Source organism: Papio anubis, chromosome 20 (assembly GCF_008728515.1).
Source record: "Papio anubis isolate 15944 chromosome 20, Panubis1.0, whole genome shotgun sequence".
Lineage (NCBI taxonomy): Eukaryota > Metazoa > Chordata > Mammalia > Primates > Cercopithecidae > Papio > Papio anubis.
Genome location: NC_044995.1, coordinates 41,614,863 through 41,635,730, shown reverse-complemented (window position 1 = coordinate 41,635,730; position 20,868 = coordinate 41,614,863).

Below are 20,868 nucleotides of genomic sequence, written 5' to 3'. Positions count from 1 at the left end.
GTCCGCCCCCCCCCCCCTTGCTTTGCCCCTCCCAGCCCCCACCCGTGAGAACCGGCCAGCGGGAAACGTCACGCAGCCTAGTGACGTCACAGTACTCTTGGCCAGGTGGCCTCAACCTGAAACAGCTGTCTTCAACTCCAGGTTACCTCTGGGCTCACCCCGGGACCCTGGACTTGGAAGAAAACACGAGGTCACCTTTATTTACTCAACAAAGAGCCTTGGAAGTACCTACTAGGTGTCAACGCTGCAAACAGGCATTAAGTGCCTATTGTATGTCCTCCCAACAAATAATGAAATTCCTACTAAGTGCGATGTCATGTCCCAAAGACAAAATTGGTCTCTCCCCTTTTTTTTTTTTTTTTCTTTTTTGAGACAGGGTCTCACTCTGTCACCCAGGCCATACTGCAGTGGCTCAATCATAGCTCACGGGAGCCTCAACCTCCTACCTCAGCCTCCAGAGTAGCTGGGACTACAGGTACGCCATCACACCTGGCTAATTTTTTGCAGTTTTTTGTAGAGATGGGTGTCTCGCTATGTTGCTCAGGCTGGTCTTGAACTGTTGCGTTCAAGCAATCCTCCTGCCTTGGCCTCCCAAAGTGCTGAAATGACAGGTGTGAGCCACTGAGCCTAACCAGTCTCTCCCTTGATAGAACTCCAGAATTCAGGTGCTGCCCTCTCCCCCCTGGGGGACTGGGGACACTCCACAGTCTTTCCTGCTTCTGTAGATCACTGTCCCCTCTGGCAGGGGGCACCAGCAAGGCCCAGTTTGTGCCTGCCTTCTGGCATCTGGCCCAGTCTTCTATCCAGTTTTCCAATTTTCACTCATTGCTGGGCATTTCTGTGTGCCTACCTGTAGAAATGATGCACACTACACCTTCATCAAATGATGTTTGTGTACGTGTGTGTGTGTGTGTGTGTAACCAGCAGTTTGACAACAGGAAAGGACAGCCCCTCATTCCCTCAACAAATTTTTTTGTTTGAGACAGAGTCTCCCTTTGTCTCCCAGGCTGGAGTGCAGTGGTGCCATCTCAGCTCAGCGCAACCTCTGCCTCCCAGGTTGAAGCTATTCCTGTGCCTTAGCCTCTCGAGTAGCTGGAAATACAGGCGCGTGCCACCACGCCCAGATGATTTTTTTGTATTTTTAGTAAAGACAAGGTTTTACCACATTGACCAGGCTGGTCTCAAACTCCTGACCTCAACTGATCTGCCTGCCTTGACCTCCCCAAGTGCTGGGATTACAGGTGTAAACCACAGCACCCAGCAACAAATATTTTTTATATGTTCAGGTGGGAGATTTGGCTTTTTATGAGGGTACCATTTGTGAAAATGTACACATTATATGTTATAAACATATAATTGCATATATATAAACATATAAACACATAATTGCTTGAGCCCAGGAGTTCTAGATCAGCCTGGGCAACATGGTGAAACCCCATCTCTACAAAAAATACAAAAATTGGCTGGGCCTGGTGGCTCACGCCTGTAATCTCAGCACTCTGGGACTCAGAGGTGGTGGATCACTTGAGGTCAGGAGTTCAAGACCAGTCTGGCCAATATGGCAAAACTCCTTCTCTACTAAAAATACAAAAAATTAGCCAGGCATGGTGGTGGGCACCTGTAATCCCAGCTACTCAGGAGGTTGAGGCAGGAGAATCGCTTGAACCCGGGAGGCGGAGGTTGCAGTGAGCCAAGATGGCACCATTGGACTTCAGCTTGGGCAACAGAACAAGACTCCGTCTCAAAAAACAAAATAAAATAAAAATAAAGAGGCCGGGTGTGATGGCTCATGCCTGTAATCCCAGCACTTTGGGAGGAAAAGGCAGGTGGATCACCTGAGGTCAGCAGTTCGAGACCAGGCTGGCCAACAATGGCAAACCCCATCTCTAATAAAAGTACGAAAATTAGCCGGGAATGGTAGTGTGTGCCTGGAGTCCCAGCTACTTGGGAGACTAAGGCAGGAGAATTGATTGAACCCTGGAGGTAGAGGTTGCAGTGTGCCGAGATCATGCTATTGCACTCCAGACTGAGCGACAGAGCAATACTTAATTTTAAATAAATAAATAAAATTAAATAAATAAATGGAGTAGTCTTGTGTGTATTGATGGGAAATGGTCTTCCACATATTAAGTTGAAAAAGTACAGTGTAGACCAGTATGCATTGCATTTCTGGGTGTATTTATAAGAACTATATAAATACACACACATTTGCCTGTGACACACAGTCTGTCTCTGGCAGAAGGCACCAGACCCTAGTCACAACAGTTACTCTTAGGGAGAGGAACTGTGGGTGGGAAAATGAGGTAAGAAGAAACAGCTTTTCATGATATACCCTGGAGGGCTGTGGGTTTTTTTTTTTTTTTTTTTTTTTGAGACGAGGTATTGCCATGTTGGCCAGGCTGGTCTCGAACTCCTGATCTCAAGTGATCCGCCTGCCTCAGACTCCCAAAGTGCTGGGATTACAGGTGTAAGCCACTGCGCCCAGCCGGCTGTTTGAAACCTTTAGCTTCTAATAGCAATTCAAAAAAATGTACAAAGAGGTCGAGGCAAGGGAATCACCTGAGTTCAGCAGTTCGAGACCAGGCTGACCAATATGGTGAAACCCCATCTCTATTAAAAATACAAAAGTTATTGGGAGGCCAAGGCAGGTGGGTCACGAGGTCAGGAGTTCAAGACCAGCCTGGCCAACATGGTGAAACCCAGGCTGTATTAAAAATACAAAAATTGGCCGGGCGTGGTGGCTCACACCTGTAATTCCAGCACTTTGGGAGGCCGAGGCAGGCAGATCATGAGGTCAGGAAATCGAGACCATCCTGGCAAACATGGCGAAATCCCGTCTCTATTAAAAATACAAAAAACTTAGCCGGGCATGGTGGCGAGAGCCTGTAGTTCAGCTACTCGGGAGGCTGAGGCAGGAGAATGGTATGAACCAGTAGGCCCGGAGCTTGCAGTGAGCGAGATCCTGCCACTGTACTCCAGCCTGGGTGACAGAGCGAGACTCCGTCTCAAAAAAAAAAAATTATATTTATCTATATAAATTTTAAAAAATCAGAAGGCGAGCGGTGGCTCAAGCCTGTAATCCCAGCACTTTGGGAGGCGGGGAGGCGGGTGGATCCCGCGGCGTCAGGAGATTGGGACCATCCTGGCTAACTTGCCCGTGGCTCCCGTCTCCTACTAAAAATACAAAAACTAGCTGGGCTGAGGAATTGGCCGAGCGCCTGTAGTCCCAGCTACTTTCGGGCTGAGGCAGGAGAATGAGGTATGAGGCAGGAGGTGGAGCTTGCAGTGAGAGCTGAGATCAGGCCACTGCAGCCTGGGAGACAGAGGCGAGACTCGTCTCAAAAAAAAAAAAAAAAAAATCAGTCATGCCTAGTGGCTCATGTCTGTAATCCCAGCACTTTGAGAGGCCAAGGCGGGAAGACCAGTTGTGCCCAGGAGCTTGAGATTAGCCTGTGCAATATAGTGAGACTCCGTCTCTACGAAAGAAAAAACAAATAATTAAACATAGCCAAGCATGGTTGTGTGTGCCTGTAGTTCCAGCTACTCAGGAGGCTGGGGTGCGAGGATCACTTGAGCCTGGGAGGTGGAGGTTGAAGTTAGCTGAAATCACACTGCTGCACTCCAGCCTAGTTGACAGAACAAGACACTATCTGGAAAAAAAAAAAAAAAAATCAACAGGCCAAGCAAGATAACCTAGCACTTTGGGAGGCAGAGGCAGGAGGATTGCTTGAGGCCAGGAATTTGAGACCAGCCCAGGCAATATAGTAAGAGCCCATCTCAAAAAAAAAAAAAAAAAAAAAAAATCAACATATTAATTTTACATATAGGCATGCCACATATGTGTGTATTTAACACAACATGTAATGGCTCTGTGCTAAGCCTGGTGATGCCTAATTGGTCGCTGCCATCCAAAGCTGACAGTCTGATGGAGGAGACAGAGAAGAAACCAGACAATTATTTTTATTTATTTATTTATTTATTTAGAGACAGAGTCTCGCTCTATTGCCCAGGCTGGAGTGCACTGGCAAGATCTCGGCTCACTGCAACTTCTGCCTCCCGGGTTCAAGCAATTCTCCTGCCTCAGCCTCCCAAGTATCTGGGATTACAGCTGCACACCACCACGACCAGCTAAGTTTTGTATTTTTATTAGAGACGGGGTTTCACCATGTTGGCCAGGCTGGTCTTGAACTCCTGACTTCAGGCTATCCACCCGCCTCGGCCTCCCAAAGTGCTGGGATTACAGGTGTGAGGCACTGTGCCTGGCCAAAACCAGACAATTTTAACACAGGGTGATGGGGCTTTGAAGGGGGGATACAAAGAAAGTCAGAAAGTGACTAGTCAATTCTAGACTTTGCTCCCTTTCCTGAGCTTGATTTCAGGGTCTACCGGCTTCTGGGCCATATCTTGGGGTCTACTGGGACCTTAGCAAAACCTCACTGCCTCCTCTACCAAGTGAGAAGTGTTGCCTGAACACTCTAGAAACCAGGTGTTCAACCCGCAGAGGAGGAAGCATGAAGAAAATTAGGTTTTCTCCTCGTCTGAGAGCTATCAGAGCGGAAATCTCAGTCTTGTGTGGGGACCTGAAGGCTGGGGAGGAAGTGACCGCCCTCATATGCCTGGGCTGGCTCAGCAATTTGCAGTCTCCCCTGGGACCTGGGGGGTTGGGGCATGGGGGTGATGTAAAGGCTGCAGACATATGTGGCTGTCTGCCAGGGGAACTGTGGCTCCCAGACAAAGGTGATGTCCCCGGGGACACACAGACACACCGACATGCAACTTCCGCCTCCCTCCCACTTCTGGTTCAACACAATGTCTTCGCCAGGTCAGCCAAGGGAGCGGTACGGAGGACTGGAAAACGCTGGAGGCCTGGACTTCCTGATGGTCTTGCAGGGGTCAGGAGGAGAGCTTGGCCGACCCCGGTGGTGGGGGGGGGCCTGAGTGAGAGAACAGTGGAGGAGGAAGGAAACAGGGCCCTTTTCTTGGAGAACTCCCAGCAGGGGAAATAGAGGAGAAGGAAGAGGCTTGAACTAGCTTCCACTAATTATAGGGTCAGTGACAATAATGGCTAACACACACAGCCACCGACTGTGTGCTCGATGTGGTGCTGTGAGTCCTCACAACCTGGGGAAGTGGGTACTATGATAATCATCATTTGTTTGTTTGTTTGTTTTTTGACATGGAGTCTCGCTCTGTCACTCAGGCTAGAGTGCAGTGGCATGATCTCGGCTCACTGCAACCTCCACCTTCCAGGTTCAAGGGATTCTCCTGCCTCAGCCTCCCGAGTAGCTGGGATTACAGGCACTCGCCACCACGCCTGGGTAATTTTTTGTATTTTTAGTAGAAACGGGATTTCACTATGTTAGCCAGGCTGCTCTAGAACTCCTGACCTCAGCTGATCTGCCCACCCTGGCCTCCCAAAGTGCTGGGATTACAGGTGTAAGCCACCGTGCCTGTGCCTGGTATGTTTTTTGTTTTTTTTTTTTTTGAGATGGAGTCTTGTTCTGTCGCCCAGGCTGGAGTGGCAGTGGCATGATCTTGGCTCACTGCAACCTCTGCCTCCTGGGTTCAAGCGATTCGCCTGCCTCAGCCTCCCAAGTAGCTGGGATTACAGGAGTGTGCCACCATGCCTAGCTAATTTTTATATTTTTAGTGGAGACGGGATTTCACCATGTTGGCCAGGCTGATCTCAAACTCCTGACCTGAAGTGATCCATGCCATGTACCTAAGCCTCGGCCTCCCAAAGTGGCTCACGCCTGTAAGAGCGCCCAGCCAATCCCATTTTAAAGATGAGGAAAGGTGACTGGGCGCGGTGGCGAACGCCTCTAATCCAAGCACTTTGGGAGACCAAGGCAGGCGGATCACCTGAGGTCAGGAGTTCAAGACCAGTCTGGCCGACATGGGGAAACCCCGTCTCTAACTAAAAATACAAAAATTAGCCAGATATGGTGATGCGCGCATGTAACCCCAGCTACTTGAGAGACTGAGGCACAAGAACCGCTTGAACCCAGGAGGTGGAGGTTGCAGTGAGCCAAGATCGTGCCACTGCACTCCAGCCTGGGCGACAGAGCGAGACTCTGTCTCAAAAAAAAAAAAAAAAGAAGAAGAAGAAGAAGAAGAAAACTGAGGCACACAGGAGAGGTGAGATTTGAACTAGAGCCATCCAGCTCCTCTCAATCCAGCAGCCCTGGCTCTCTGTCCTCTTGTTCATTCGGAGTCTCCACCCCACTCCTGTGCCACCACCCCCATCTCTGCCCCAGCAGGTAGGAACAGACAGGCAATGGTTACCACCCAGGACTACACTGGTCAACAGTGAGATGTGGAATGTTCTCCATAATCCAGGAGAAGGGATGCCCTCTGACCCCCATTCCCACCTTCACCCCAGATATTGTGAACTCCCCCAAATCCAGGAGGCCCAAGCCCTTGACACCAGATCTTGTGGTTGCCCATCATGGCCCTGAAATACATGAAGCCCAGGCCTGTTCTCCATCCTCCCTGGGCCTCCACTGTCCCCCCAACCCCCCTGGCTCTCATCTCTGGCAGGAGGAACTGCCTGGGAAGTGTCTGAGATGGATCCCAACTTTCTCATCATCACCCCAGCGCTGGGGGAAGGGCCCCCAGGCTACAGAGAAGCTTCCCAGATGCTGATCTTGGCAGGAGAGGGAATTGCGGCAGCTTCATCTCCTCCATGGGCTCAGAGCCCACTTTCAGCTTCAGTGATGGGGTAGGGAGGCTCCCACTGGAGGCCAGCCTCTGCCACGTCTGCACCAGAAGCAGTCGTGGCCCTTCAAACTGGGGGAAGGAGTGGGCTCTCTTCCCGCTGAAGGCAGGATGAACAATTAGGGGAAAGGGGAACCTCAAAATGGCTAACTTCTCAGCAAGCCCCTCCCGCCCCAGCACGTTCATGACAGCTGACATGTGTATAACGTGCCAGTTACTGCCCTAAGCGTTTTACAAATATTGACTCACTCTCAATAGCTCACAGCATTTCCCTCAGCTAGAGAAAGGAGAGAGAAACTGCAGTCCGTCCTCACAAAGGAAGACCATGCCTGTAATCTCAGCACTTTGGGAGGCTGAGGCAGGTGGGTCACCTGAGGTCAGGAGTTCAAGACTAGCCTGGCCAGCATGGCGAAACCCCATCTCTACTAAAAATGAAAAAATTAACTGGATGTGGTGGTACACACCTGTAATCTCAGCTACTCAGGAGGCTGAGGCAGGAGAATTGCTTGAACCCAGGAGGTAGAGGTTGCAGTGAGCCAAGATTGCACCACTGCACTCCAGACTAGGTGACAAGAACATATGAAACTCCATCTCAAAAAAAAAAAAGTCAGAAATAAGGAATTAGTGATACCTAGCCACATGCAGAACTCTCAAATGCATTAGGATGAGGGAAAGAAGTTCAACGCAAAGGTCGAATACTGTATGACTCTATTTCTATAATGTTCTAGGAAAAGAAAAACTATAGGGACGGTGAAATATTGGGACAGGAGAGGTTGACTGCAAAAGGGCACTGTGGGGCCGGGTGCAGTGGCTCACGTCTGTAATCCCAGCACTTTCAGAGGCTGAGGTGAGAGAATCACTTGAACCCAGGAGTTCAACACCATCCTGGGCTACAGAGCGAGACCCAGTCTCTACAAAAAAAAAAAAAAAAATGAGCCAGTTACAGTGGCACGTGCCTGTACTAGCTATTCCGGAGGCTGAGGCAGAAGGATTGCCTGAGCCCAGCAGTTTGACACTACTGTCACCTATGATCGCACCACTGCACTCCAGCCTGAGCAACAGAGTGAGACCATGTCTTTAAAAAAAAAAAAAAAAAAAAAAGTCGGGGGGGGGGGGGGGGGATTTTTTTTTTTGGGGGTGGGGGCAATGGAACCATTCTGCATCTTGATTGTGGTTTTGGTTACGTGACTATATATGTTTGTTGAAATGTGCACAACTGTATGCTAAAAAGAGAAGAGTTTCTTTTTTTTTTTTCAGACGGAGTCTTGCTCTGTTGCCTAGGCTAGTGTGCAGTGACACAATCCAAAGCAACCTCTGCCTCCCGGGTTCAAGCGATTCTTCTGCCTCAGTCTTCAGAGTAGCTGGGATTACAGGTGTCCACCACCACCACCCCTGGCTAATTTTTGTATTTTTAGTAGAGATGGGGTGTCACCATCTTGGCCAGGCTGGTCTTGAACTTGTGACTTTATGATCCACCCGCCTCGGCCTCCCAAAGTTCTGGGATTACAGGCATGAGCCACCATGCCCAACCAGGAAGATTTTTATTGTATCTAAATTGCACCAAAAAAGCAATACTTCTGTTTAAAAAATCCTCACAGCAGCCTTATTATTTGTTTGTTTGTTTGTTTTCTTCATCTTGGCCAAAAGGCCGAGAAGTGATTTATTTATTCTCATTTTTTATCTTTTTGGAGATAAGGTCTTGCTCTGTCACCCAGGCTGGAGTGCAGTGGCGCAATTATAGCTCACTGTAGTCTCAAGCTCGTGAGCGCAAACAATCTGCCCACTTCAGCCTACCCAGTAGCTGGGACTACAGGCCCAAGTCACCATGCCTAGCTAACTTTTAATTTTTTTGTAGAGGATTAGGTTGGTCTCACTATGTTGCCCGAGCTGGACTTGAACTCCTGGGCTCAAGCAATCCTCCCACCTTGGTCTCCCAAGGGCACCGAGATTACAAGCGTGAACCACTCTGCCTGGCCTCCTGACAGTAGCTTTACATCAGTGAGGGTCTAACCAGGAAACAGAAGTATCTCCAATAGAGGGGATTTAATATATGGGTCAATTTAACACAAAGATAAAAAATCGAAGGACGGCCAGGCACGGTGGCACATGCCTGTAATTCCAGCACTTTGGGAGGCCAAGGCGGACAAATCACGAGGTCAGGAGTTCGAGACCAGCCTAGCCAACATGGTGAAACCCTGTCTCTACTAAAAATACAAAAAATTAACTGGGCATAGTGGCAGGAGCCTGTAATCCCAGTTACTTGGGAGGCTGAGGCAGGAGAATTGCCTGAACCCAGGAGGCGGAGGTTGCAGTGAGCTGAGATTGCGCCACTGCACTCCAGCCTGGGCGAAAGAGTAATACTTTGGGCCGGGCACGGTGGCTCAAGCCTGTAATCCCAGCACTTTGGGAGGCCGAGACGGGCGGATCACGAGGTCAGGAGATCGAGACCATCCTGGCTAACACGGTGAAACCCTGTCTCTACTAAAAATACAAGAAAATTAGCCGGGCGAGGTGGTGGGCGCCTGTAGTCCCAGCTACTTGGGAGGCTGAGGCAGGAGAATGGCGTGAACCCGGGGGGGCGGAGCTTGCAGTGAGCCGAGATCGCGCCACTGCACTCCAGCCTGGGGCACAGAGCAAGACTCCGTCTCAAAAAAAAAAAAAAAAAGAGTAATACTTTGTAAAACAAAACAAAAAGGATGGTGAGATCATTTTAAATTTAGCATAGGCCGGCGCAGTGGCTCACGTCTGTAATCCCAGCACTTTGGGAGGCTGAGGCGGGTGGATCACCTGAGGTTGGGAGTTCGAGACCAGCCTGATCAACATGGAGAAACCCCCTCTCTACTAAAAATACAAAATTAGCCAGCCGTGCTGGCACATGCTTGTAATCCCAGCTACTAGGGAGACTGAGGCAGGAGAATCGCTTGAACCTGGGAGACGGAGGTTGCGATGAGCCGAGATCGTGCCATTGCACTCTAGCCTGGGCAACAAGAGCAAAACTCCATTTCAAAAAAAAAACAAAAATAGCATAAACCAAGCATGGTGGTGTATGCCTGTAGTCCCAGCCACTTGGGAGGCTGAGGCAGGAGGATCGCTTGAGCCCAGGAGTTGGACTCCAGCCTGGGCAACATAGCCGAACCTCATCTCTTAAAAAATAAAATAGGCCGGGCGCGGTGGCTCAAGCCTGTAATCCCAGCACTTTGGGAGGCCGAGACGGGCGGATCACGAGGTCAGAAGATCGAGACCATCCTGGCGAATACGGTGAAACCCTGTCTCTACTAAAAAATACAAAAAACTAGCCGGGCGCGGTGGCGGGCGCCTGTAGTCCCAACTACTCGGGAGGCTGAGGCAGGAGAATGGCGTGAACCCGGGAGGCGGAGCTTGCAGTGAGCTGAGATCCGGCCACTGCACTCCAGCCTGGGTGGCAGAGCAAGACTCCATCTCAAAAAAATAAAATAAAATAAAATAAAATAATAAAAATAAAGGATATGGCAGACCTTGTAAAAAATTTAAATAGAAATTATCATATAGGAAGATGATGTCTAATGGGAGGTGCTACCAGAGGCATATGGGGAGAAATATCTTGGGCTGGGTGCAGTGGTTCACGACTGTAACCCCAGCACTTTGAGAGGCAAAGGTGGGAGGATCGCTTGAAGCCATGGGTTTGAGACCAGCCTGGGTAATATGGGAGACCCCATCTCTATTTTAAAAATCGTTAAAAAAAAAAAAAAAAAATCCATGTATGGTGGCACGCACCATGGTTCCAGCTATGCAGGAGGTTGAGGCAGAAGGATCACGTCAGTCCAGGAGGTCGAGGCTGCAGTGAGCTACAATTGTGACACTGCACTACAGCCTGGGTGACAGAGTAAGACCCTATCCCTGGAAAAAAAAAGAGGCCGGGCACGGTGACTCACGCCTGTAATCCCAGCACTTTGGGCAGCTGAGGCGGGTGAATCACCTGAGGTCAGGAGTTCAAGACCAGTCTGACCAACATGATGAAACCCAGTCTCTCTTTTTTTTTTTTCCTTGTTTTTTTTTTTTTTTTTTTGAGACGGAGTCTTGCTCTGTGCCCCAGGCTGGAGTGCAGTGGCGCGATCTCGGCTCACTGCAAGCTCCGCCCCCCGGGTTCACGCCGTTCTCCTGCCTCAGCCTCCTGAGTAGCTGGGACTACAGGCGCCCGCCACCACACCCGGCTAGTGTTTTGTATTTTTTAGTAGAGACGGGGTTTCACGGTGTTAGCCAGGATGGTCTCGATCTCCTGACCTTGTGATCCGCCCGCCTCGGCCTCCTAAAGTGCTGGGATTACAGGCTTGAGCCACCGCGCCCGGCCAAAACCCAGTCTCTACCCAAAATACCAAATCAGCTGGAAATGGTGGTGCATGCCTGTAATCCCAGCTACTTGGGAGGCTGAGGCAGAAGAATTGCTTGAATCCAGGAGGTGGAGGTTGCAGTGAGCTGAGATCACGCCATGGCACTCCAGCCTGGGCAACAAGGGCAAAACTCCGTTTCAAAAAAAAAAAAAAAGAAAAGGAAAGAAAAGAAATATCTTGGCTTCGGTTTCTCCCGCCTTCCTCTTGGACAATCTGCCCCCAGCGCCTCCCATTGGCTAAATGTGTCCAGAAGCCAGCGGGCAAGGGAGATGTCCTGTGAGAGGTCGGCCCTGAGCCATGCAAGGAGAACAGCACAGGGACCAGACGATGCCAGAGCATGCAGGCTTAAGCCCTGCACAAACCATGTGGGTAGGGGCGACTATACCCCCATTTTACAGAGGAGGAAACTGAGGTCTGGAGAGTCAATGTGACGCGCCCAGGGTCTCAGGCCCTCAAGGAGGTCGGACTCTCTGGTTCTCGCCAACACCTGCCTGGAGGGCTAGTTCTGTGGCTTTTTTCTACCCTTCACCCCTGTCCTGGTTGCTCAGGGAAGTGAAGGGAGTGAAAATATCCATGCAAATCGGTCCCACTGTGGGGAGGCTCTCCGTGGGAGGCTCTGCCCCCTCACGGGGTTTGGCAGTTACATACAAGCTGAGCTGAAAACAAACACACAGCAGATGTTTGGACAGTGGATGGGGGAGGGGCGCTTTAGGCCGTTCTCCCCAGTATAGGAGACCACCTGTCACCCGCCACCAACAGATCTGTATCATCCATCCATGACCTGTACCGTTTTCTTTTTTTTTTTTTTTTTTGAGATGGAGTCTTGCTCTGTCACCTAGGCTGGAGTACAGTGGCACGATCTTGGCTCACTGCAACCTCTGCCTCCCGAGTTCAAGCGATTCTCATGCCTCAGCCTCCTGAGTAGCTGGAATTACAGGCACCCACCACCGTGCCTGGCTAATTTTTGTATTTTTAGTAGAGACGGAGTTTCATCATGTTGGCCAGGTTGGTCTCAAACTCCTGACCTTAAATGATCCACGCTTCTCGGCCTCCCAAAGTGCTGGGATTACAGGCGTGAGCCATTACGCCCAGCCAATCCCATTTTAAAGGTGAGGAAAATTGACTGGGTGCGGTGGCTCACGCCTGTAATCCCTACACTTTGGGAGGCTGAGGTGGGTGCATCACTTGAGCCACCGACCTCAGGCCCTGTACCTTCTTTTTGGGGGGCTGCCCCCCAGTATTGCAGCCCTGACCCCTGGCCTTTGTGAGAACCCTTGTTTAGTAATGGAGGAAAAGTTGAGGCCAGATGTTGGGTGGCCCTCCCGCATCTAATGTGTGATACCCATGGCCAGCAAAGACCCTCTCTGGGTTGCAGAGTTGATGCTGGTCCCACACTACCAAGGACAGAGGTCACCTGCAGTTGAGCCTTTGATCCACGGGAGAGGGCTGGTTGCATCGACCTTTGACCTCTCCCCAGGCTTGGCTCAAAATAGTCAAACTTTGAGCCTTTTGGTATGCAGATCTCCTGGTCGTTACTGCCCTTTCATTAAGACTCATAATTGGGGCTGGACATGGTGGCTTACGCTTGTAATCCCAGCACTTAGGGAGGCCAAGGCGGGCAGATCACTTGAGGCCAGGTGTTCGAGACCAACCTGTACAACATGGTGAAACCCTGTCTCTACTAAAAATACAAAAAGGCAGGGTGCAGTGGCTCGCGCCTGTAATCCCAGCACTTTGGGAGGCCGAGGTGGGAGGATCATGAGGTCAAGAGATCAAGACCATCCTGGCCAACATGGTGAAACCCTGTCTCTACTAAAAATACAAAAATTAGCTGGGCGTGGTGGCGTGCATCTGTAGTCCCAGCTACTCGGGAGACTGAGGTAGGAGAATCACTTGAACCCGGGAGGCAGAGGTTGCAGTGAGCAGAGATCATGCCATTGCACTCCAGCCTGGGCAACAAGAGTGAAACTCCACCTCAAAAAAAAAAAAGACTCATAATCAATATGCCAGTTGGGGAATGCTGTGTAAACTGGGGTAGGGACCAGGTGCGGTGGCTCATGCCTGTAATTCCAGCATTTTGGGAGGCCGAGGCTGGAGGACAGCTTGAGGCCAGGAATTTGAGACCAGCCTGGCCAGCATAGTGGGTCTCTGTCTCTACCAAAAATAAAAAAAGTTAGCCCAGTGTGGTGGCATGTGCCTGTAGTCCCAGCTACTCAGGAGGCTGAGTGTGAGGATGACTTGACCCCAGGAGGTAAAGGCTGCAATGACCTATGATCCTGCCACTGCACTCCAGCCTGGGCAACAGACGGAGGCTCTGCCTCTAAAGGATAAAAAAACAAAAGCTGGAGTAGGAAGGGAAGGATAAGTTTAGACGCACTGTCACCTGAGAAGGTGGCATTTCAGTAAAGAGCCAAAGGAGATGAAAGAGTGAGACGTACAGATATTCAGGGAGGCTGGGCATGGTGGCTCAAGCCTGTAATCCCAGAACTTTGAGAGGCTAAAGTGGTGAGTCACTAGAGGCCAGGAGTTGGAGACCAGCCTGGGCAGCATAGTGAGACTCCATCATGTTTTGTTTTGTTTGAGACAGGGTCTCACTGTCACCCAGGCTAGAATGCAGTGGCATAATCACAGCTCGCTACAACCTCCGCCTCCCAGGTTCAAGCAATTCTCCTGCCTCAGCCTCCCAAGTAGCTGGGATTATAGGCACCCACCACCACACCTGGCTATTTTTTTTTTTTTTTTGAGACAGAGTCTCACTCTGTTGCCCAGGCTGGAGTGCAGTGGCCGGATCTTGGCTCACAGCAAGTTCCGCCTCCCGGGTTTACGCCATTCTCCTGCCTCAGCCTCCCGAGTAGCTGGGACTATAGGCGCCCGCCACCTCGCCCGGCTAGTTTTTTGTATTTTTTTTAGTAGAGACAGGGTTTCACCATGTTAGCCAGGATGGTCTTGATCTCCTGACCTCGTGATCCGCCCGTCTCGGCCTCCCAAAGTGCTGGGATTACAGGCTTGAGCCACCGCGCCTGGCCTAATCTTTGTATTTTTAGAGAGACAAGGTTTCACCATGTTGGCCAGGCTGGTCTCAAACTCCTGACCTCAAGTCATCTGCCCACCTCGGCCTCTCTAAGTGCTGGGATTACAGGCGTGAGCCACTACGCCTGGCCCTCATCATGTTTTTTTAAAAGAATAAAATAATAAAAGAAAAAAAATAGGTATTCAGGGGGAAATGGAATGTGATTGGTGGGTTCTGGGTTCCCCTGAGGAGGCCAGGGCGGCCAAAGCCATGGAGGAATGGAACAGAATGGAAGGTGAGGGCAGGTCCCGCGGGGACTTGAGGGTTGCATGAAGACTTTGGTTTTAGTGCTAAGTGAAATGAAGGCACTGAGGGTTCTGAGCAGAAAAGGGAAGTGACCTGACTCAGATGTTTACAGCCTACCTCTAGGGGATGGGTAACAGGTGATGAGGAGTGAAGGTGGAAGGAAGAATTCATTCTCAACACAGCCCTGTAGGGAGGGCTTGTGTGTATTTCACTTACAGATTAGGAGGCCACAGCTCCAAAAGAGCTCGCCACTTGTCCAAGGCCATCCAGCCAATTAGTGGCAACGCCTGGATTCAAACTGGTGTTACTGAATGAATTATCATGTATGGGCACCTTATGTGCCCAGTGACCTCAGGTGGACAGAGACTTGAGACTCAGGGACATAGAGAGAAAGTCCTCTGTTGTTAGCAATACCCCTGCAATAGGATGAATGAAGGAATTCACTCAGGAAACATTTATTAGCTGGGTGTGGTGGTGCAAGCCTGTGGTCCCAGTTACTCGGGAGGCGGAGGCAGGAGGATAACTTGAGCCCAGGAGTTGGAGCCTGCAGTGAACTATGATCATGCCACTGCACACCAGCCTAAGTGACAGAGTGAGACCCTGTCTCTAAAAAGAAAAACAGAAGAACTAAAGAAACATTTATTGAGCATGTACTGTGGTCCAGGCACTATGCCAAGTGCTGAGGCTACAGCAGGTAATAGGATAGAGGAAAATTCCAGCCTTGGAGGAGTTTACACTCTAATGGGAGAGGCAGACAAAAAGCATTTTTAGCCAGGCGCAGTGGCTCGCGCCTGCAATCCCAGCACTTTGGGACGCTGAGGTGGGCAGATCACAAGGTCAGGAGTTTGAGATCAGCCTGGCCAACATGGTGAAACTCCGTCTCTATTAAAAATACAAAAAATTAGCCGAGTGTGGTGGTGGGTGCCTGTAATCCCAGCTACTTGGGAGGCTAAGGCAGGAGAATCGCTTGAACCTGGGAGCCAGAGGTTGCAGTGAACTGAGATTGCACCATTGCACTCCAGCCTGGACAATAAAAGCAAAACTCTGTCTAAAAGAAAAGAAAAGGCCGGGCATCGTGGCTCAAGCCTGTAATCCCAGCACTTTGGGAGGCCGAGACAGGAGGATCATGAGGTCAGGAGATCGAGACCATCCTGGCTAACATGGTGAAACCCCGTCTCTACTAAAAAATACAAAAAACTAGCTGGGTGAGGTGGCGGGCACCTGTAGTCCCAGCTACTCGGGAGGCTCAGGCAGGAGAATGGCGTGAACCCAGGAGGCTGAGCTTGCAGTGAGCTGAGATCACGCCACTGCACTCCAGCCTGGGCAACAGAGCGAGACTCCGTCTCACAAAAAAGAAAAAAAAAGGCTGGGCGTGGTGGCTCACACCTGTAATCCCAGCACTTTGGGGGGCTGAGGCGAGTGGATCACGAGGTCAGGAGATCGAGATCATCCTGGCTAACATGGTGAAACCCTGTCTCTACTAAAAAATACAAAAAATTAGCTGGGTGTGGTGGTGGGCGCCTGTAGTCCCAGCTACTCGGGGAGGCTGAGGCAGGAGAATGGCGTGAACCCAGGAGGCAGAGCTTGCAGTAAGTGGATATCGTGCCACTGCACTCCAGCTTGGGCGACAGAGCGAGACTCCATCTCAAAAGAAGAAGAAGAAGAAGATAACCATTAGGCCAGATGTGGTGACTCACATCTGTAATCCCAGCACTTTGGGAGGCTAAGGCAGGAGGACTGCTGGAGCCGAGGAGTCTGAGACCAGCCTGAGCAATGTGGTGAGACCTCATGTCTACAAAAAAAATATATTTTTTAAATAGCCGAGTGTGGTAGCACATGCGTGTAGTCCCAGCTACTCAAAAGGCCGAGGTGGGAGGATCACTTGAGCCCCGGAGGCAGAGGCTGCAGTGAACTGAGATCTTGACATTGCACTCCAGCCCGGGTGGCAGAGTGGAACACTGTCTCAAAAAAAAGAAAAGAAGAAGAAGGAGAAGAAGAAGAAGAAGGAGAAGGAGAAGGAGAAGGAGAAGGAGAAGAAAAGTATTAATATAGGGCAAGAGAAGAGGGTCAGAAGGGTCAGGAGTGAAGATTTGCTTTTTTATTTTTTATTTTTTTGAGACGGCATCTCGATCTCTCACCTGGGCTGGAGTGCAGTGGCGCAATCTCGGCTCACTGCAACCTCCGCCTCCCGGATTCAAGCTATGCTCCCATCTTAGCCTCCTGAGAAGCTGGGACTACAGTCGCACACCAGCACAGAGGTTTCAGTGAGCTGAGATAACACCACTGCACTCCAGCCTGGGCGACAGAGCGAGACTCCGTCTCAAAAAAAAAAAAGCCAGGCAAGGTGACTGACACCCATAATCACAGCACTTTGGGAGACCAACGCAGGCAGATCGCTTGAGCCCAGAAGTCTGAGATCTGCCTGGGCAACATGGCGAGACCCTGTCTCCATGAAACAAGATAAAATAAAAAAACTAAGTACTGTTCCATCATTTGCCTCGTAAAATCTAAATCCTCTGGTGCGGAACGGACTTGCAAAGCTGCCTGTAAAATCATACACCGGATTTTGGAGTAGACACACAGGAGGTTGATTGTAGTGCTGGCTTCCAGGAGAAGAACTGGGGGTAGGGGGCACAGATAAGAGTAGACATAATTTTCACCCTAGTAATCTTTTTGTAGTTTTTGAAATTTTCTCTACCAGGTATATGAAAGACCAATGAAAATATACAATAGGCCAGGCGCGGTGGCTCATGCCTGTAATCCCAGCACTTTGGGAGGTTGAGGAGGGTGGATCACCTGAGGTCAGAAGTCTGAGGCCAGCCTGACCCACATGGTGAAACCTCGTCTCTACTAAAAATACAAACATTAGCCAGTTAGGGAGCATCACCTGAGAACAGGAGTTCAAGACCAGCCTGGACAACAAAGCAAGACCTCCGTCTCTACAAAAAAAAAAAAAAAAAAAATTCTGGGCATGGTGGCACATGCCTGTACCCTCAGCTACTTAGGTGGCTGCAGCAGAGGGTCATCTCGGGCCAGGAATTCAAGACTACAGTGAACTATAATCGTTACACTGCACTACAGACTGGGTGAGATCCTGTCTCAAAAACAACAGCAACAAAATAAAAGATTAAAAGACCCTTTAAAACTGCAAAATACATAGAGTCTTAAACATGCATCCACAGTTATTTATTTATTTATTTTGAGACGGAGTTTCACTCTTGTTGCCCAAGCTGGAGTGCAATGGTGTGATATCAGCTCACTGCAACCTCCGCCTCCCAAGTTCAAGCAGTTCTCTTGCCTCAGTCTCCCAAGTAGCTGGGATTACAGGCACACGCCACCATGCTCCGCTAATTTTGTATTTTTAGTAGAGATGGGGTTTTGCCATATTGGCCAGGATGGTTTCGAACCCCTGACCTCAGGTGATCCACCCACCTCGGCCTCCCAAAGTGCTAGGATTACAGGAGTGAGCCACCGCACCCAGCCACATTCAGTTATTCTTGCAGGCATAAAATACACAATGAAATACACTATACTGGCCAGGTGCGGTGGCTCACGTCTGATCACGAGGTCAGGAGATCGAGACCATCCTGGCTAACACGGTGAAACCCCGTCTCTACTAAAAATACAAAAACTTAGCCGGGTGTGTTGGCAGGCACCTGTAGTCCCCGCTGCTCAGGAGGCTGAAGCAGGAGAATGGTGTGAACCCAGGGAGGTGGAGCTTGCAGTGAGCCGAGATCATGCCACTGCACTCCAGCCTGGGAGACAGAGCAAGACTCCGTCTCAAAAAAAAAAAAAAAAAAAGAAATATACTATACTTTTCTTTTGAGACGGAGTCTCACTCGTCACACGGGCTGGAGTGCGGTGCGGGATCTCAGCCCACTGCAACCTCTGCCTCCCGGGTTCAAGTGATTCCCGAGTCAGCTTCCTGAGTAGCTGGGATTACAGGCGCCTGCCACTACGCCCAGCTAATTTTTTTGTATTTTTAGTAGAGACAAGGTTTCACCATGTTGGCCAGGCTGCTCTCGAACTCCTGACCTCATGATTTGCCCACTTTGGCCTCCCAAAGTGCTGAGATTACAGGCATGAGCCACCGCACCCAGCGCCCCCCCCCTTTTTTTTTTTTTTTTTTTTTTGAGACAGGATCTTACTCTGTCACTCAGGCTGGAGTACAGTGGCATGAACATGGCTCACTGCAGCCTCAATCTCTTGGGTTCAGGTGATCCTTCTGCCTTAGCCTCCTCATTAGCTGGGACCACAGGCATATACCATCACACCCAGCTAATTTTTAAATTTTTGGTAGAGACCAGGTGCGGTGGCTCATGCCTGTCATCCCAGCACTTTGGGAGGCCAAGGCGGGTGGGTCACTTCAGGTCGGGAGTTCGAGACCAGCCTGGCCAACATGGTGAAACCCTGTCTCTACTAAAAATACAAAAAAAAAAAAAAAAAATTAGCTGGGTGTAGTGGTGGGCGCCTGTAATCCCAGCTACTCAGGAGGCTGAGGCAGGAGAATCGCTTGAACCCGGGAGACGGAGGTTGCAGTGAGCCAAGATCGTGCCACTGCACTCCAGCCTGGGCAACAGAGTGAGATTCTGTCTCAAAAAAATAATAATATTAATAATAATAATAACGCTATTTATTGAGTTTTCACCTTGTACCAAGCATGGGAAGCTTTGCCTCCATTATGTCACTGAAATCTCATAACCTCCTTTTCCAGCAGAGGAAAATGAGGTTGCTTTACAGACCAGGTTGTCAACAGCTGTGCTCTGTCCAGAACGCGCTGACCTCCAAGTAGACAGCTCTGGACGGGTAGAGAAGCCTGCTATGATCCGGTGGCGCCCCCTGGAGGTCTACCGGGAACATGGTAAAGAACCTAGGCTGGGCGTGGTGGCTCACGCCTGTAATCCCAGCACTTTGGGAGGCCAAGGACAGTGGATCACGAGATCAGTAAATCGAGACCATGCTGGCTAACACGGTGATATCCCGTCTCTACTAAAAATACAAAAAATTAGCCGGGCGTGGTGGCGGGCGCCTGTAGTCCCAGCTACTCAGGAGGCTGAGGCAGGAGAATGGCGTGAACCCGGGGAGGTGGAGCTTGCAGTGAGCCGAGATCGCGCCACTGCACTCCAGCCTGGGCGACAGAGCCAGACTCCGTCTCAAAAAAAAAAAAAAAAAAAAAAAGACCTGAAAATGGGTGGGCCACGGTAGTAGCTCATGCCTGTAATCCCAGCACTTTGGGGGACCAATGCGGGAGAATTGCTTGAGCCCAGTTCAAGACCAGCCTGGGCAACACTGGGAGACCCACCCCCCGCCATCTCTACAAAAAACAAAAACACACATACACACACAAATTAGGCCGGGCGCAGTGGCTCAGGCCTGTAATCCCAGCACTTTGGGAGGCCGAGGTGGGTGGATCACCTGAGGTCAGCAGTTCAAGACTGGCCTGGCCAACATGGTGCAACCCTGTCTCTAATAAAAATACGAAAATTAGGGCCGGGGGTAGTGGCTGATGCCTGTAATCCCAGCACTTTGGGAGGCCGAGGCGGGCGGATCATGAGGTCAGGAGAATGAAACCATCCTGGCTAACACGGTGAAACCCCGTCTCTACTAAAAATACAAAAAATTAGCCGGGCGTGGTGACGGGCGCCCGTAGTCTCAGGTACTTGGTAAGCTGAGGCAGGGAATCGCTTGAACCCGGGAGGCCGAGATCGCACCACTGCACTCCGTCCTGGGCGACAGAGCGATACTCCGTCTCAAAATACAAATACAAAATTAAAAAAATACAGTACAAAAATTAGCCGGGCGTGCCCACCTGTAGACCAGCTACTCGGGAGACTGAGGCAGGAGGATCCCTTGAGCTCTGCAGGTCGAGGCTGCAGTGAGCCATGTTCTCGCCCTTTGCACTCCAGCCTGGGCGACAGAGCAAGACCTTGTCTCTAAAAACCAAAACAAAGAAACTAAAAATGAGCATTCGGATTTGTTAGGGGGTGACAAGGGAGGCAGTCCAGGATCTGTGGACTCCCCACTTTTGTTCTGTCCTTGGAGAGCCCTGGAAAGTCTGAGCGTGTACAGGACCCTGGTCTAGGGGATAGGGGACACAAATAACTAATCTGAGGGGTTTCGGGGGGACATAGCCATGCCGTGGGGAATCTAAACTGGGAGGCATGGTCTGGCAGGCCCAATCCTGAAGGATTTCTGTGGGCAATAAGGCCCTTCCTTTAAACAAATAAAAAAACAAACTGGATAAAGAAAAACCATCTCCAAAAGCCTTGGAGGCGGAATGAAGGCGTGGCCCGGTGGGCGTGACCACCAGTAAAAGCTTAAGCGTTATTGGTTGTATTCTTTAGTTGCTCGCTCCAGAACTGCCCACTTATGGGCGGGGGCCGCTCCTTCAGGCTTAGCAGTCATTGGCTGAATTGGGCCAGAGAGGTCTCATTGGCTGAGTTCCTGCACCGCTCGTAGGAGGCGGGA